The sequence below is a fragment of the Periophthalmus magnuspinnatus genome, chromosome 24, assembly GCF_009829125.3.
Source record: "Periophthalmus magnuspinnatus isolate fPerMag1 chromosome 24, fPerMag1.2.pri, whole genome shotgun sequence".
Taxonomy (NCBI): Eukaryota; Metazoa; Chordata; class Actinopteri; order Gobiiformes; family Gobiidae; genus Periophthalmus; species Periophthalmus magnuspinnatus.
Genome location: NC_047149.1, coordinates 1,783,646 through 1,802,993, shown reverse-complemented (window position 1 = coordinate 1,802,993; position 19,348 = coordinate 1,783,646). Strand labels below are relative to the sequence as shown.

At 47.4% G+C, this 19,348-nt stretch overlaps 1 protein-coding gene across 1 annotated transcript in view; it reads left to right on the top strand.

The window, feature by feature from the left end:
* Positions 1-19,348, top strand: part of galnt14 (UDP-N-acetyl-alpha-D-galactosamine:polypeptide N-acetylgalactosaminyltransferase 14 (GalNAc-T14)) — a 226,087-nt gene that overhangs the window by 93,560 nt on the left and 113,179 nt on the right. The window lies entirely within an intron of this gene.

Genomic DNA, 19,348 nt, shown 5'->3' with positions numbered 1-19,348 from the left:
ACACACTCCCAACACACCCCCAGCACACGCCCACAACACCCCCAGCACACTCCCGGCACACTCCCAACACACCATCAGCACACTCCCAACACACTCCCAACACACCCCCAGCACACGCCCACAACACCCCCAGCACACCCCCAGCACACTCCCAACACACCCCCAGCACACGCCCACAACACCCCCAGCACACTCCCAGCACACTTCCAGCACACCCCCAGCACACTCCCAACACACTCCCAAGACACCCCCAGCACACCCCCAGCACATGCCCACAACACCCCAAGCACACTCCCAGCACACTTCCAGCACACCCTTAGCACACTCCCAGCACACCCCCAGCACACACCCACAACACTCCCAGCACACTATCAACACACTCCCAGCCCACTCCCAGCACACTCCCAGCACACTCCCAATACACCCCCACCACACTCCCAACACACTCCCAACACACCCTTCCGCACATGAGTTTAGTTCTTCATTGATACAGCAGAAACCCAAAATGTTTGTCAGTCCTGTGATATTTTTGTCCTTATTGTTTGTTTTATCCTTGTAAGCAGACACATATTTGTTTTGATACAGAATATGCATGTCCCCGATTGGCTAATCCACCTGTCAATCACACCCATCTGAACTCTGGGAGATTCAGCAGTGACCAGACTCACATCTTCATAAAGTATTGAACAAGTGTGGAGTCTGGATCCAGGCAAATACCAGTGACCTCCAAGCGTTCTCTTTAAACTCTGCTTTTGGCCAAACTCCACCTCCTCCTCTGTGCCTCTCGTTTTTTTGTCCTTTTTTCATCCTGTTTTCCATCCTGTTTTTGGGTCGTTTGTCAGTGGGGGGTGGAGGACGTCTGCCCCCTGTGGTGGTTTGTTAGCTCTGCAGTTTTAGTCCAATTAAAACTCATCTGTCCCCAAAGACTAAGAGACATGGAGGACGAAGCAAAGTACTCTCTCTCTCCTCCATTACCCCATTCTCTCTCCATCCTTCCTCTCCATACCTCTCTTTTTCTCTGTCCTCTCTGCTTCCCTTTCTTTTCCCCCCTCCTTCCTCCCATTCTCTCTCCTCCCTGTCCTTTTCTTCTCTCTTTTTCCTCTTTCTCTCCCTCTCTCTCCATGCCCCCTCTCATCCTCTCCTCCCTCTCTTCTCTCTGTTCATATCGTGTGTGTGACATAAATCTGGTAGTGAGGATACACATATATATCTGTGTGTTTGCAGGATTGGGCTCAGGCTGTTTTAAACAGACTTTGTCTTGGCTGCACATAGTCTCCATCAGCTCCATCAGTCTCCAGGTTACGCCGGTATACGACGCTGGAATCAGTGTTGGAACCGACAGAGTTACAGAGGCTGTTCACACGGAAATCCAAATTTGACTCCAGTTTCATGCGTGCATTCTTGGGAGAACATGATCAGGCTTTTGGACTTGTATGTAAGATGACATATAAACAGCAAAATGAGAGTGTGTGGTTCACCTGCAACTGAAATCATGTTAAACACCCAGAAATCACACTTTAATGAGAGTTTGGTTCCAGTCCTGAAGTATCCTTTGCAGAGGAGGAGCTGTGCAGAGGAGGAGCTGTGCAGAGGAGGAGTCACGATTTTCCGTAAAGTAACAGGAAATTATAACTATAATATAATGACTATATAATACAATGAAACTCAATGGAAAAAATATTCAAAGTATTCAGAATGCAGTACAGTGTTCCCTGGTTTATTGCGGGATTTACGTTCTAAAAATAACCCGCAATAGGTGAAATCCGCAAAGTAGTCAGCTTTATTTTTTACAATTATTATATTTTTTAAGGCTGTAAAACCTCTCACCACACACTTTATACACTTTTCTCAGACAGACATTAACATTTTCTCACATTTCTCTCTTGTTTAATTAATTAATAGTGACTCTCGTGTATTTCACAGTTCCTCTGACTGTGCCTCTTCGTCCTGGTGCTGCTCCGCTGTAGTGTCGATCCAACATTTATGTAAATTTGTCTGAACACATTCTGTACAGGAGACACGGCACGGAGGAGATTGATGGACAATGGTCTACAGTCCATTAGCCAATCAGGACGCAGAACATAATGCACGTTCATACACTGTAAAAAATCATGTAAAATTGCACAAAAATATCGGCGAAACTTCGAGACCGAAAGGTGTCAAGGAATCAGAATCAGTATCGAGTATTGAGTCTATTCCTTTGTATAAAATGTTATTCTGGTGCTGACTTTGAGCAGGACACTTTCTTTGCTGATGAGGTTTTCTTTTGAGTCTGTGGAGCAGGGCTGAATGTTTGGCGTGCCCTCAGAGGATATTTTAAACCACAAATGTGCGAGGCTTCATTAAAAGTGTGATTTTGGCCCGAGACAAAACTTATTATAAGTTTGTAAAGATTTATCCAAGTGAGAAAGAAGCAGCTTCATTAGCACAAATATGTCTGTCTGATAACAGAGGGATAACAGAAGGTATAGGGCCTGTGTGTGGAGTTTGCATGTTCTCCCTGTGTCTGTGTGGGTGTCCTCTGGGTAATTAAAGTGCATATGATCTGACAGGAAAACAGATAAACTCCTTTATATTTAAGATTTTACATTCAAAAATGGCTCATTTTTTCAAGTTTTTTTTTTTGTAATTGTGGTGAAATGTACAGTTGTACATTCCACTATAATTACCCTGGTTGGGCAAGGGCAGGAGGCGGGACTATATTAAATACTGACCGTTCTGAAATGTGACCCTTGCATTAGTTTGTCAGTTCATATATCAGTCTTTGGTGAACTCTTTGTGAGTTCACAAATCCATCTTGAAGATCAAATTTGCAGTGGGCGGACCAGCCACAGAGCAGCACTGTAGTTTGGGGCAGAGCTAAAGGTGAAGTGCCCATGTGAACCAAAAGAAACATGGTGACGCCAACAGACTTGAGTCTTGCAACTATTTTAGTGAAAATATGAACTGTTTGATTTGTTGAAAACATGCAGAGGGAAGAGCATTGTCCTTTTGTGGAGGGAAAGATGCCTGCACTTTTCTCTCCACTTGATTTAAAGAAAGTTCAATTTTTCAGCTTCATCTGCTGTTGTGACACTTCGACCAATCAGATACAAGTATCTATCATGACGGTTCCGCTTTTTCTCGATTGATTTGAGAGTGAGTACAGATAAATGTGTACAACTGAGAGTGACACACATCAGCCTGTGAGAGCCACGTTACCGTTCTACTGGTCAGGTTTAAAATGTGAATTTAGAAAACAATCCTAACCCTAAACGTAACCATAATATTAAAACAAATGACAAATCTAATCACAATTACAATCCACGTCAGGAAGAACACACTTGGATATTTTTCTCAACTTGTACAGCCCTGCATTGAACCGCAGTGTCCCTGATCACACCTCCCTTCACCCTCTTTCCCCCAGTCTCCCCCCGCCTCGTCCCCGCCTCCGTTCTGCCTCCACCTGTTTCCCTCTGCCTCTTCCTGTTTTCCTCTACCTCCTCCCTGTCTCCCCTCTACCTCCTCCCTGCCTCTCCTCTGGCTCCTCCTGTCTCCCCTCTGACACCTCCCTGCCTCTCTCGCCTCCCCCCTGCCTCCCTCTGCCTCCTCCTTATCTCTCTCACACACTCACTGATCAATGCTGTGATCTGAACCTGATTAAATATCGACTGGAGCCCAAAGCGGCGCTCAAAAACTTCTCAGAAACTCCTCAAACACTGTGGATTTTCCTTTGTCTCCTCCATAAGCCTGGTTCAAGATGGCCGACGCTTCACTGAGCACAAACATATTCCTCCTGTCATAATTATGTTCATCCCAAAGAGTTTGGAGTGTGAACTGAACTTTGCAGGTTGAGAGACAATTAAGTTTAAAGTTTCTGTATATATATATATATATATAGATATGTATATATATATATATATATATATATATATATATATATATATATATATATATATATATATATATATATATATATATATATATATATATATCCATCCATCCATCCATCCATTTTCTTCCGCTTATCCGGGGCCGGGTCGCGGGGGCAGCAGTCTAAGCAGGGACTCCCAGACTTCCCTCACCCCGGACACGTCCTCCAGCTCCTCCGGTGGGACCCCAAGGTGTTCCCAGGCCAGCCGAGAGACATAGTCCCTCCAGCATGTCCTGGGTCTTTCCCGGGACCTCCTCCCGGTGGGACATACCCAGAACACCTCCCTAGGGAGGCGTCCAGGAGGCATCCTGAGCAGATGCCCGAGCCACCTCAACTGGTTCCTCTCAACGTGTAGGAGCAGCGGCTCTACTCCGAGCTCCTCCCGTGTGACTGAGCTCCTCACCCTATCCCTAAGGGTGCGCCCAGCCACTCTGCGGAGGAAACCCATTTCGGCCGCTTGTATCCGCGACCTTGTCCTTTCGGTCATTACCCAGAGCTCATGACCATAGGTGAGGGTAGGAACGTAGATTGACCGGTAAATCGAGAGCTTCGCCTTCCGGCTCAGCTCCTTCTTTACCACAACGGACCGATACAGCGACCGCATCACTGCAGACGCTGCACCGATCCGCCTGTCAATCTCCCGCTCCATCCTTCCCTCACTCGTGAACAAGACCTACTATACTTGAACTCCTCCACTTGGGGCAGAGACTCACCACCCACCCGGAGAGGGCAAGCCACCTTTTTCCGGTCGAGAACCATGGCCTCGGATTTGGAAGAGCTGATTCTCATCCCAGCTGCTTCACACTCGGCTGCAAACCGCCCCAGTGCCTGCTGCAGGTCCTGGCTCGAAGAAGCCATCAGGACAACATCATCTGCAAACAGCAGAGATGAAATCCTGTGGTTCCCAAACCAGACCCCCTCCGACCCCTGGCAGCGCCTAGAAATTCTGTCCATAAATATAATGAACATAACCGGTGACAAAGGGCAGCCCTGGCAGAGTCCAACATGCACCGGGAACAGGTCTGACTTACTGCCGGTAATGCGAACACAGCTTCTGCTCCGGTTATACAGGGACCGGACAGCCCTTAGCAAAGAGCCCCGGACCCCATACTCCCAGAGCACCCCCCAAAGGACACCACGAGGGACACGGTCGAATGCCTTCTCCAGATCCACAAAACACATGTGGACTGGTTGGGCATACTCTCATGAACCCTCAAGGACCCGATGGAGAGTATAGAGCTGGTCCAGTGTTCCGCGACCGGGACAAAAACCACACTGCTCCTCCTGAATCCGAGGTTCGACTATCGGTCGGATTCTCCTCTCCAGTACCCTGGAATAGACCTTACCGGGAAGGCTGAGGAGTGTAATTGGAACACACCCTCCAGTCCCTCTTCTTATACAGAGGGACCACCACCCCGGTCTGCCATTCCACAGGTACTGTCCCTGACCACCACGCGATGTTGCAGAGACGTGTCAGCCAAGACAGCCCCACAACATCCAGAGATTTGAGGTACTCAGGACGGATCTCATCCACCCCCGGAGCCTTGCCACCGAGGAGCTTGCCAACCACCTCAGTGACTTCAGCCAGGGTGAGGGACGAGTCCGCCTTCGGGTCCCCAGTTTCTGCTTCCTCCTCGGAAGACGTGACAGTGGGATTGAGGAGATCCTCAAAGTATTCCTTCCACCGCCCGACAACATCCCCAGTCAAGGTCAGCAGCTCTCCACCCGCACTCTAAACAGTGTTGGTGAAGCACTGCTTCCCCCTCCTGAGGCGTCGGACGGTTTGCCAGAATCTCTTTGAGGCCGTCCGATAGTCCTCCTCCATGGCCTCCCCGAACTCCTCCCAACCCAGAGTTTTTGCCTCTGTGACTGCACGAGCCGCTGCACGCTTGCCCCGCCGGTACTCATCGGCTGCCTCAGGAGTCCCACGAGCCAACAAGGCTCGATAGGACTCCTTCTTCAGCTTGACGGCATCCCTTACTTCCGGTGTCCACCACCAGGTTCGGGGATTGCCGCCGCGACAAGCATCGCAGACCTTACAACCACAGCTACGAGCAGCCGCATCGACAATAGAGGTGGAGAACATGGCCCACTCAGAGTCCATGTCCTCAGCCTCCCCCGGGGTCAAGGAGAAGCTCTCCCGGAGGTGGGAGTTGAAGACCCCTCTGACAGAGGGCTCCGCCAGACGTTCCCAGCAGACCCTCATGATGCGCTTGGGCCTGCCAGGTCTGTCCGGCTTCCTCCTCCGCCAGCGGATCCAACTCACCACCAGGTGATGATCAGTTGACAGCTCAGCCCCTCTGTTCACCCGAGTGTCCAAGACACGCGTTCAGAGGTCAGATGACACGACAACAAAGTCGATTATCGACCTCCGACCTAGAGTGTCCTGGTGCCACGTGCACCGATGGACACCCTTGTGCTTGAACATGGTGTTTGTTATGGATAAACTGTGACTAGCACAGAAGTCCAAAAACAAAACACCACTCGGGTTCAGATCAGGGAAGCCGTTCTTCCCAATCACGCCCCTCCAAGTGTCACTGTCATTACCCACATGGGCATTGAAGTCCCCCAGGAGAACAACGGAGTCCCCAGTTGGTGCACTGTCTAGTACCCCTCCAAGGGACTCCAAGAAGGCCGGGTACTCCGCACTGCTGTTTGGCCCGTAGGCCGACACAACAGTGAGAGACCTGTCCCGGACCCGGAGGCGCAGGGACGCGACCCTCTCGTTCACCGGGGTGAACTCCAACACGTGGCGGCTGAGCTGTGGGGCAATGAGCAAGCCCACACCAGCTCGCCGCTGCTCCCCGCGGGCAACGCCAGAAAAATGGAGAGTCCAACCCCTCTCAAGAAGTTGGGTTCCAGTGCCCAAGCTGTGCGTGGAGGTGAGGCCAACTATATCTAGCCGGTAACGCTCAACCTCCTGCACAAGCTCAGGCTCCTTCCCCCCCAGTGAGGTGACATTCCATGTCCCCAGAGCTAGTCTCCTTGTCCGGAGATCTGGTCGTCGAGGTCCCCGCCTTCGACTGCCGCCCAGATCTCTCTGCACCCGCCCCTCATGGCTCCTCTCGCAGGTGGTGGGTCCTCGGGAGGACGGCTCCACGTCGTTTCTTCGGGCTGGGCCCGGCCGGGCCCCATGGGGAAAGGCCTGGCCACCAGGCGCTCGCTGCTGAGCACCCACCCCAGGCCTGGCTCCAGGGTGGGGCCCCGGTAACGCCAGTCCGGGCGACGTAAACGGCCTTGTTGTTCTTTTCTTCATGATGGGCTTCTGAACCGCTCTTAGTCAGACCCGTCTCCCAGGACCTGTTTGCCATGGGTGACCCTACCAGGGGCATGAAGCCCCCGACAACATAGCTCCCAGGATCATTCGGGTGCTCAAACCCCTCCACCACGTTAAGGTGGCGGTTCGGGGAGGGGATATATATATATATATATATATATATATATATATATATATATATATATATATATATACACACATATATATCCTTGTGTATCCAAAGTCCACTGTTTGAACTAAACATTAATTTTCCCTTCTTCCCACCCTCTCTCTCTATCTCCCTCTTTTCCATCCCATCAGCAGCTCCTGTCTTCAGGCTGTTACTGTAAATCTGTAAATCTGACCCTGAATCAGCTCCTTGACTCTCCATCTCTCACTCCTCTCCCCAGTCTTTCCTCCCTCCCTCCTCTCTTTTTCTTCTCTCTTTCCCTAACCTTTTCTCCTCTCTCGTCCTCCCTTGTCCCGTTCCCTCTTTCTGTTTCCCTCCTCTCCTCTCTTTCTTTCCTTCATTCGTCCCTTATCTTTTTCTCTCCTCCCTCACCCTCTCCTCTCGTTCTTGCCCCGTCAGCAGCTCAGTCCTTTCCAGTAAACTTAACCCTCTCTCTTGCTTTCTTTCTTTTTTCTTTATTCTTTTCATCTCTTTATGTCTCTCTTTCTGTCCCGCTCCCCCTCTCCCCCAGAGAATTTCAAACAAAAGTCTCAGTGCAGCTCGATAGGTAGAGTCAGCACATCCAGTGTCAGGTCAGGGTGAGAAGAGTAACAGCCGTCAGGACAAAAGTGTTCTCTGTGTCCTGCAGCATCACAACAGCATTGAGGAGGAGCCAGTTGAACTCTGGACACACAGCAAACCTCTCCTAAGCCTCATTCTGATGTTTCAATCGAGACATTTACTCACAGTGTTTTCATCCACTAAATATCACAACATCCTTAGTCATATTTAGTGTAGAAAGCTCAGTGCATTGGTGTAAAAGTGTGTAGCTCCTCTCCTTCCCTTCCTCCCTCTCTCTTCTCTCCCTCCTTTCCTCTCCCCCTCTCCCTCCTCTCTGCTTCACAGAATTCGGCTGAAGCGTCCTCAGATTTATGGAGGAGCTTCGATCTAAAACCGTTTAACCCATCCAATCTGTCCAATCTGTCGAGTGCAGGAAAAGCAGTATCACACAGACAATCAGGTAATGAGGCTGGCTTAAACATTACTCTTTAACATTACTCAGCCTTTTTACATGAGCTCATAGCCTGCTCAGCTGGACTCTGCACTTTCTATCTAAAGAGAGGTTATTATACAAATCTTTTTCTTCTGTTTTTAGCTGCCATGTTCTAACATTGTTCTGTTCCCTCATCCAAAGCCTGAGGAGGTTTTACATGTCATTCTTGCATGTTTTATCCGTCTCTCCTGAGCCCTGTTTGAACCCTCCTGATGGGTAAATTTGAGTCACGTGTCTCAAATACAGAAGACATTTCCTCTGAATGTCCCTATATCATTCAGAACCAAATCAAAGTATACAGGGTTGGATGCAGGAATCACTTTAGATACAACTTCAAGTGAGAGGGTACTAATTCATGCAGGTGCTGAGCTTCAGAGAGAAACCAACTGGATGTCAGCACTGAACCAAATGAGAGAGTCATGTGAGGCTCATTCTGCATCACAGCCAATGGTTTTTTTTTTTGTTTTTTTGTTTTTTTGTAATTAAGAATAAATCAGCCATAGAATTGTTACCACTAAAAGCTGTATTCAGTTTGAAAATTTCAAGCTCATATGTGAGGACACAGACGAATGGAATTAAAATCTAAATCTTATTTTTATTGTTTAGATCTGGTTTAGTACTGGTTAAGTATTAGTTATTGTTTAGTACTGGTTTAGCCCTGGTTTCGTACTGGTTTAGTCTGGTTTGGTCCTGATTTGGCCCTGATTTAGTCCTGTTTTAGTCCTGGTTTAACCCTAATTTCGTCCTGGTTTAGCCCTGGTTTAGTCCTGGTTCAGTCCTAGCTTAGCCCTGATTTAGTCCCAGTTTAGCCCTGATTTAGTCCTAGTTTAGCCCTGATTTAATCCTTGTTTAGTCCTCTTTTAATCCTGATTTAGCCCTCATTTGTTTATTTATTTATTTTGTATTTATTTGGATCCCATAAGCTGAAAGTGGTACAGTCAGCTAGTCTTCCTGAGTCCATTGAAATATAAAATATCTCCATTTTATCATTACAAATATACATTATCAAATTACATTTGATATTTCTTTGTAATAAAATGTCATGTTCTTAAATATGACGACAGCAGAATATGAATCTAAAATGCTGCACATTCACTTTAACTCAACATGTGACGTTTGAGATACACTGAAATAACTGTTTGTTTAAATCTGGTGAATATCAATGGAACACTGCTCCACGTAGATATTGATATACACACAACGCTGGCGGAGGAGGAAGCCGGACAGACCTGGCAGACCCAAGCGCATTGTGAGGGTCTGCTGGGAACGTCTGGCGGAGCCCTCTGTCAGGGGGGTCTTCAACTCCCACCTCCGGGAGAGCTTCTCCCTGATTCCGGGGGAGGTTGGAGACATGGACTCCGAGTGGGCCATGTTCTCCACCTCTATTGTCGATGCGGCTGCTCGTAGCTGTGGTCGTAAGGTCTGTGGTGCTTGTCGCGGCGGCAATCCCCGAACCCGGTGGTGGACACCGGAAGTAAGGGATGCCGTCAAGCTGAAGAAGGAGTCCTATCGAGCCTTGTTGGCTCGTGGGACTCCTGAGGCAGCTGATGAGTACCGACGGGCCAAGCGTGCCGCGGCTCGGGCAGTCGCAGAGGCAAAAACTCGGGGTTGGGAGGAGTTCGGGGAGGCCATGGAGGAGGACTATCGGACGGCCTCAAAGAGATTCTGGCAAACTGTCCGACGCCTCAGGAGGGGAAAGCAGTGCTTCACCAACACTGTTTACAGTGCGGGTGGAGAGCTGCTGACCTCGACTGGGGATGTTGTCGGGCGGTGGAAGGAATACTTTGAGGATCTCCTCAATCCCACTGTCACGTCTTCCGAGGAGGAAGCAGAAACTGGGGACCCAGAGGCGGACTCGTCCATCACCCTGGCTGAAGTCACTGAGGTGGTTGGCAAGCTCCTCGGTGGCAAGGCTCCGGGGGTGGACGAGATCCGCCCTGAGTACCTCAAGTCTCTGGATGTTGTGGGACTGTCTTGGCTGACACGTCTCTGCAACATCGCGTGGCGGTTGGGGACAGTACCTGTGGAATGGCAGACCGGGGTGGTGGTCCCTCTGTATAAGAAGGGGGACCGGAGGGTGTGTTCCAATTACAGGGGAATCACACTCCTCAGCCTTCTCGGTAAGGTCTATTCCAGGGTGCTGGAGAGGAGAATCCGACCGATAGTCGAACCTCGGATTCAGGAGGAGCAGTGTGGTTTTCGTCCTGGTCGTGGAACACTGGACCAGCTCTATACTCTCCATCGGGTCCTCGAGGGCTCATGGGAGCATGCCCAACCAGTCCACATGTGTTTTGTGGATCTGGAGAAGGCATTCGACCGTGTCCCTCGTGGTGTCCTTTGGGGGGTGCTCTGGGAGTATGGGGTCCGGGGCTCTTTGCTAAGGGCTGTCCGGTCCCTGTATGACCGGAGCAGGAGCTGTGTTCGCATTGCCGGCAGTAAGTCAGACCTGTTCCCAGTGCATGTTGGACTCCGCCAGGGCTGCCCTTTGTCACCGGTTCTGTTCATTATATTTATGGACAGAATTTCTAGGCGCAGTCAGGGGCCGGAGGGGGCCTGGTTTGGGAACCACAGGATTTCATCTCTGCTGTTTGCGGATGATGTTGTCCTGATGGCTTCTTCGAGCCAGGACCTGCAGCAGGCACTGGGGCGGTTTGCAGCCGAGTGTGAAGCGGTTGGGATGAGAATCAGCTCCTCCAAATCCGAGGCCATGGTTCTCGACCGGAAAAAGGTGGTTTGCTCTCTCCGGGTGGGTGGTGAGTCCCTGCCCCAAGTGGAGGAGTTCAAGTATCTCGGGGTCTTGTTCACGAGTGAGGGAAGGATGGAGCGTGAGATTGACAGGCGGATCGGTGCAGCGTCTGCAGTGATGCGGTCGCTGTATCGGTCCGTTGTGGTAAAGAAGGAGCTGAGCCGGAAGGCGAAGCTCTCGATTTACCGGTCAATCTACGTTCCTACCCTCACCTATGGTCATGAGCTTTGGGTAATGACCGAAAGGACAAGATCGCGGATACAAGCGGCTGAAATGGGCTTCCTCCGCAGAGTGGCCGGGCGCACCCTTAGGGATAGGGTGAGGAGCTCGGTCACACGGGAGGAGCTCGGAGTAGAGCCGCTGCTCCTACACGTTGAGAGGAACCAGCTGAGGTGGCTCGGGCATCTGCTCAGGATGCCTCCTGGACGCCTCCCTAGGGAGGTGTTCTGGGCATGTCCCACCGGGAGGAGGCCCCGGGGAAGACCCAGGACACGCTGGAGGGACTATGTCTCTCGGCTGGCCTGGGAACGCCTTGGGGTCCCACCGGAGGAGCTGGAGGACGTGTCCGGGGTGAGGGAAGTCTGGGAGTCCCTGCTTAGACTGCTGACCCCGCGACCCGGCCCCGGATAAGCGGAAGAAAATGGATGGATGGATGGATGGACAACGCTTTTCTTCATGAAATTGGTTCTGGGGTGAGGTGTAATTATGTGGCCATTAGTAACAGTTCTAGTTTAGACTTATGCAAAGAATCACCATGAATGATTTGATTCAGTGTAAAAGCAGGCATCTTTAGGGTCAGTGTTCTGTGGAACAAGGTGCCCAGTGCAACTTAAATATAAAGCCATGACAGCTCTCTGCTGGTTTTATTGAGCAACTAAGCACTAGTGTTGCTGCTTTATTTTGAGTAACTTGTGTTTTTGCTGGATGTTTGCAGAGGCCCTCGATATGACAAGTGACACAATATTAAAGACTTATTATTTCTAAAGTGTCACGTTTGACATAATGACAATATTTTTTTGTCACAGTGATGCTTCAAACCATTTTGTTAACAATAGTGTTTATATGTGCTGTCCAACACAGGCCATAGTCAGTGACCCAGCAGTTTAGTTTGAACTAGTTGTATCCTCTCCATAGCGATGCCATTTTAACTCTGATCCACATGCCAAATTTTGACCAGGGCCAGCCCAGTCTATAAGCAGACTAAGCAGCTGCTTAGGGCCCCGAGGCTCCAAGAGCCCATACATTTATATTAAAAATAATATGTCAAGTTGTATTGGGCACAGGGCTTGTGTGTTTGCAGCAGCCTAAATATCTCTCTAAAACAATTACATTTGTTTTATATCTATAGTAGCAAAATATCTGATGCTGCTACATTTGTTTTTGAGCCGGGCAGAGGTACAAGTCCAGCTCTAGACACTCGTGCACAAGTCCAGCTCTAGACACTCGTGCACAAGTCCAGCTCTAGACACTCGTACACAAGTCCAGCTCTAGACACTCGAGCACAAGTCCAGTTCTAGACACTTGATAGGTTCACAACCTATATTACAGTTCAAAAGAGAAGAGAAGACAAGAGAGATTATTTTGTCTCGATATTGAGGAGAAAGAGCGGAGAGGCAAAAAACCTCCAGTTACAAATCACCACCCGCCTTCTGAAGGCCCCCACCGTCTTTCTTCTCTTTTGTTAAAGTTAGGAAACCCTAGTTACATACACACTGCTGCTCTGAAGGGGAGGGGGGGCAGTGTAAAAACATATGACGAAATTCACAGAGAAATATATTCTGTTTTTGCATTTCCAGAAGGTCACTCTTTCCCTTCGCACAAACATCCTCCCATGATGTTTCTGTTTTAGGTTTCACAGTGACCTTCTTCCCGTGGGATCCTGCACTTTCAAAAGACATTTTCTGCAAGACTCAAGAACAAACATTAGTGCAGATTACATAGTTTACATAGTTGAATATAATGACTAAATAAAGAGTGAACATTACATTACAGTACCTTTAAAATGAACAGTGGGATAACATAATATAACTTGAATATATATTTTGAATCCATCAACACTCGTGCACAAGTCCAGCTCTAGACACTCGTGCACAAGTCCAGCTCTAGACACTCGTGCACAAGTCCAGCTCTAGACACTCGTACACAAGTCCAGCTCTAGACACTCGTACACAAGTCCAGCTCTAGACACTCGTACACAAGTCCAGCTCTAGACACTCGTACACAAATCCAGCTCTCTAGATTCATTTTGTTGCATGAATCCGCAGCACGATAGACAGCTGAGTCATCTGTATATTTTGTCATTGAAGCTTTTTTCACAGTCAACAGTAAATCATTAATAAAAATAGAAAACAAAAGAGTTTCTAAACAGCTTCCTTACAGAAGTCCGCATAGTAAACTTTTACTGTCAGAAGTACAATCATTATTAAAAAAAACTCTTTCTGTGGGAGAGGTAGCTTTGCATTCTGCAACAGCGGAAGCAGCAAATCATAGCTGTTCAGTTTTTCAATTCAAATGTGATGATCTATTACATTGAAAGCAGCACTAAAGTTCGCCTCACTACACCAACTATAGTCCTGGTTTAGTCCTGGTTTAATCCTGGTTTAGTCCTGGTTTAATCCTGGTTAGACCTGGTTTAATCCTGGTTTAGTCCTGGTTCAGTCCTGGTTAAGTCCTGGTTAAGTCCTGGTTAAGTCCTGGTTAAGTCCTGCTTTAGTCCCAGTTTAGTCCCGGTTTAGTAATACATTAATATACATGTACATAAGTGAGTGCTTATATTTTCTTCCCCTTTACTTCCTCCTCAGCCTGGTGTTTATTTAAACAGTAATTAGCCTCACTCTTCTCCTCTGCAATCAGACCTTCTCAACTTGTCCAACACACAAACACATAAAGAGCAATCAGACCTCCTCAAAATGTCCGCCACACGAACACATAGAGCAATCAGACCTCCTCAAATGTCCGCCATAAAGAAGCATGTCAAGAAACGCTGATCACCTCCTGAAGACTTTAGAGAATATCCAATCAGATGAACCAACACGATTAATCAGGATCCTAATGAGAACAGGTATATCAGCCCATCTGCAGAGCCAGGACGAAACCAGGATGAAACCAGAACGGAACCAGGATGAGACCAGGACGGAACCAGGACGAAACCAGGACGCAACCAAGATGGAACCAGGACTGAACCGGGACGAAACCAGGACGAAACCATGACGAAACCAGAACTAAACCACAACTAACTAAGACTAAGCATGGAGTAAAGTAAGAATTAACAGAGACTAAACCGAGACTAAACAAAGACTAAACCAGGACTAAACCTAAACTAAACCGGGAATTGGTGATTCTTTATATCAGACAAGGATGTTTACCTGCTTTACATGATTCAGTTACTTCCTGTATCTTCCTCAGTTTTACTTGGTTTTACCGGACTGTAGGGGAAGCTACTGCGGCGAAACAGGAGTATAAGCGAACTTGAAGCGTAAACAAGGACTGAACCAGGACAAAACCAGGATTGAAAGGCAAGGTCATTATTTGTGGCCGTCTGTTTTAAAATGGCCCTAAGCTTTATCTGCTGGACTGTAATCTTTGTTTGTCAGAGAAGTGAAACATGTGAAAAAAACAGCTCAAATGGCTCCTCCATTTTGTGTCATTATTGTGTCTGTTCACAAAATGTCCACCTCTAAAGTCCTGCTCTGTGACGGCTAAATGACCACAACTCCACCAAGCTATCAGACCTCTATTTATCTGTCTGTCCTGGTTTAGACCTGGTTTAGACCTGGTTTAGACCTGGTTTAGACCTGGTTTAGACCTGGTTTAGACCTGGTTTAGACCTGGTTTAGACCTGGTTTAGACCTGGTTTAGACCTGGTTTAGACCTGGTTTAGACCTGGTTTAGTTCTGGTTCAGTCCTGGTTTAGTCCTTTTATTGTCCACAGATGTGTTTTTGAACAGGTTGACTCTTCTCTTTTGTGGCTTTTGTAAAAAAAAAGAAAGAAAAAAAAAACGTCCAAAATGGAGGTGCAGCTCAATTGGCTGAAAGTGTTTAGACCCACTGATGAAAGAAGAGAGGGAGAGAGGGGGAGAGAGGAAGAAGAGGAAGAGAGGGGGAAAGAGGGAACTAGAGGGAGAGATTGAGAGAGGAGGGGGAGAGAGAGGGGAGGGGGAGTGAGGAGGAAGAGAAGGGCAGAGAAGGGGAAAGAGGGAGAGAGAAGATGAGAGAGGGAGAAAGAGGGAGAGAGAGGGCAGAGAGGGAGGGAGAGGATGGGGAGAATGAGTGAGAGAGGGAGAGACAGGAGGAGAGGAGGGAGAGAGAGAAAGAGAAGAGGAGAGAGGGAGAAAACCTTCCTCTGCTCTTATTAAAGAGAGAGAGAGAAGAGGAGAGGGAGAGAGGGGAAGCCATGAATAGAGAGGGAGAGACAGGAAGAGAGAAGTAGAAAGAGGGAAAGAGAGAGAGAGAGAAGAGGAGAGAGGTAGAGAGGGGGAACGATGAAAAGAGGGAGAGGGGGGGAAGAGGGGAAAAGGAGGACAAGGAGGAGGGAGGGAGAGAGAAAGAATAAATGATCAAAAGTGTTGGAGGAGAGTCTCGGGTCAGAGAGGGGGAGAATTAGTGGAAAAGAAAGATGGACGGAGGGATGGAGAGGAAGAGGACTAAGAGAGGTGAAAATAGATGAGAGGTGTAGAAGGAAAGAGTCAGTGGCGTGTGGAGGGGAGAGTGAGAAAGAGACTGAAGAAAGAGCGACAGAGAGATGCAGGAGCGAAAGAGAAGAGGGAGGAATAGAGGAAAATTTATGAAAAGTGGAGAGAGACAGAGCACAGGAGAGAGAGGGGGAGGGAGGTACAAAGGAGGAAAGAGTAATTGAGGGAGGGGGGAGAGGGAGGAATAGTGCAAAATGGATGAAAAGTGTGAGGGGGTTGGGAGAAAGAGAGAGAGAGAGAGAGTGATGGATGGCCTGTGTTTGGAGAAGAGGTCTGAAGTGGAGAGAGGGATGATGGAAGTGTATTTGAGGAGAAGTTAAAAAAAGTATGAGCTGAAGGGTAGAATCAGTTTAGACAAGTCACATGTTTCAGAACTAAAACCAGGACTAAACCGGAACTAAACCAGGACTAAGCCAGGACTAAACCAGAACTAAAGAAGAACTAAACCAGGATTTAATCAGGACTAAACCAGGACTAAATAAGCACAAAACCGTAACCAGACCGTTACTAAACCAGGACTGAACAAGGACTAAACAAGGACTAAAACAGGACTAAACCAGGACTAAACCAGGATTGAACCAGAACTAAACTAGAACTCAACCAGAATTAAACCAGGTCTAAACCAGGTCTAAACCAACACTAAACCAGGACTAAACCAGGACTAAACCAGGACTAAACCAGGACTAAACCAGAACTAAACCAGGACTAAACCAGAACTAACCCAGGACTTAACCAGGACTAAACCAGAACTAAACTAAGACTAAACAAGGACTAAACCAGGATTAAACCAGGATTAAACAAGGACTAAACAAGAACTAAACAAGGACTAAACCAGGACTAAACAAGGACTAAACCAAGACTAAACCAGGATTTAATCAGGACTAAATCAGCACTAAACCGTAACCAGACCAGGACTAAACCAGGACTGAACCAAGATTAAACCAAGACTAAACCAGGACTAAACCAGGTCTAAACCAGGACTAAACCAGGACTGAACAAGGACTAAACAAGGACTAAACCAGGACTAAACCCGGACTAAACCAGAACTAAACTAGAACTCAACCAGAATTAAAACAGGTCTAAACCAGGTCTAAACAAACACTAAACCAGGACTAAACCAGAACTAAACCAGAACTAAACCAGGACTAAACAAGGACTAAACCAGGATTAAACCAGGATTAAAAAAGGACTAAACCAGGACTAAACCAAGACTAAACCAGGATTTAATCAGGACTGAACCTGGAATAAATCAGCACTAAACCGTAACCAGACCAGGACTAAACCAGGACTGAACCAAGATTAAACCAAGATTAAACCAAGACTAAACCAGGACTAAACCAGGTCTAAACCAGGACTAAACCAGAACTAAACCAGGACTGAACTAGGACTAAATCAGGACTCAATCAGAATTAAACCAGGTCTATACCAGGTCTAAACCAAGTCTAAACCAGGACTAAACCAGAATTAAACCAGGACTAAACTGTAACTAAACCAGGACTCAACTAAGACTAACCAAGACTAAACCAGAACTAAACAAGGACTAAACCAGACCTAAACCAGAACTAAACCAGGACTAAACCAGAACTAAACTAGGACTAAACCAGAGCTAAACCAGGACTAAACCACAACTGAATGAGGACTAAATCAGGACTAAACCGTCACCAGACCAGGACTAAAGAAGTACTGAACTAGGACTAAACCAGGACTAAACCAAATCTAAACCAGAACTAAACCAGAACTCAACCAGAATTAAACCAAGTCTATACCAGGTCTAAACCAGGACTAAACCCACTCTAAACCAGGACTAAACCAGGACTAAAGCAGAACTAAACCAGGATTAAACTAAGACTAAACCAGGACTTAACCAGAACTAAACCAGGACTAAAGCAGAACTAAACCAGGACTGAACCATAACTAAACCAGTACTAAACTAAGACTAAACCAAGACTTAACCAGAACTAAACCAGGACTAAACAAGTGCAAAACCAGGACTAAACCAGGATTAAAACAGGTCTAAACCAGGACTAAACCAGGACTAAACCAGGACTAAACCAAGACTGAACCAGGACTAAATCAAGACTAAACCAGGACTAAACCAGGACAAAACCAGGACTGAACCAGGACTAAACCAGTACTAAACCAGGACTAATCCAGGTCAAAACCAGGACTAAACCAGGACTAAACCAGCTCTAAACCAGCACTAAACCAGGATTAAACTAATACTAAATCAGGATTTATCCAGAACTAAGCCAGGCCTAAACCAGAACTAAACCAGGACTGAACCAGGACCAGAAATAAACCAGGACTGACCCAGGACTAAACCAGTACTAAACCAGGACTAAACCAGGATTTAACCAGAACTAAACCATTACTAAACCAGGACTAAACCAGAACTAAACCAGGACTAAACCAGGATTAAACCAGGACTAAACCAGGACTAAACCAGAACTAAACCAGGATTAAACTAAGACTAAACCAGGACTTAACCAGAACTAAACCAGGACTAAACCAGGACTAAAGCAGAACTAAACCAGGACTGAACTAAACCAATACTGAACCAGGACTAAACCAGAGCTAAACCAGGACTAAAACAGGTGGTGAAGAAGCTATCATATACACATTGAGAGAGAGAGAGAGAGAGAGAGAGAGAGAGAGAGAGAGAGAGAGAGAGAGACAGACAAATGCACATAGAGAAGGGAGAGGGAGTGGAGAAAAAGAGTTAAAGTGAAAGTAGAGAAACACTGAGCGAGCAATCGAAATAGAGGAGAGGGAGGAGGTGAACAAGCAATCACATACAAAAAGAGAAAGAGTGTGTTGCAACGGAGGGAGAGAACGCGGCATAGAGTGAAAAGAGGGAGAGAGGTTGACGGAGACCAAGAGTAAGAGGGAAAGAGAGAGTGAAAGGAGGGAAAGATTGAGAGGAAGTTGAAAGGGGGCAGTCAAAATGGTGGTGGTAGATTGTGGAGTGTAATGGCCTGAGAAAAGTGCAGAGGTGTCAGAGCAGTTTGAAGAGGAGAGAAAGAAGAGAGGGAGGGAGGAAAGTGGGAGGGAGGGGAGATAAAGGGGCGAGGAAAGAAAGCGAGAAGAGAGGGAGGAGAGAGGGAGGGGAGATTAAGAGGCGAGGAGAGAAAGAGGGAGGGAGAAAAACCGAGAGAGAAAAAGGGAGATGCAGTGAGAAAGAGTGAGAGAGGGAGAAAGAGAGACATGAGGACGAGAGAGTGGGACAGGTGAAAAAGGAGAGATGGAGTGAGAAAGGGAGAGACAGGGCGAGAGTGGAGAGAGAGGAAGGAGAGAGAGTGTAGATAAAGAGCAGAGATGGCAGAGTAATTTTGCACAAAGAGAACAATAAAAAAAAAGATTTTATTCACTCGATCTGAAAAACATTGTGTTTTACTCATCTCCATCTGTGGTATAGTGAGCGCAGCACTCGCCCCCTAAAAAACATGTCTGAAGAGGTGTTAGATGTCATCCATGTATGTTTAAGTAATGTAGCGATCTCTCCTGGGTCCTATTCAAACC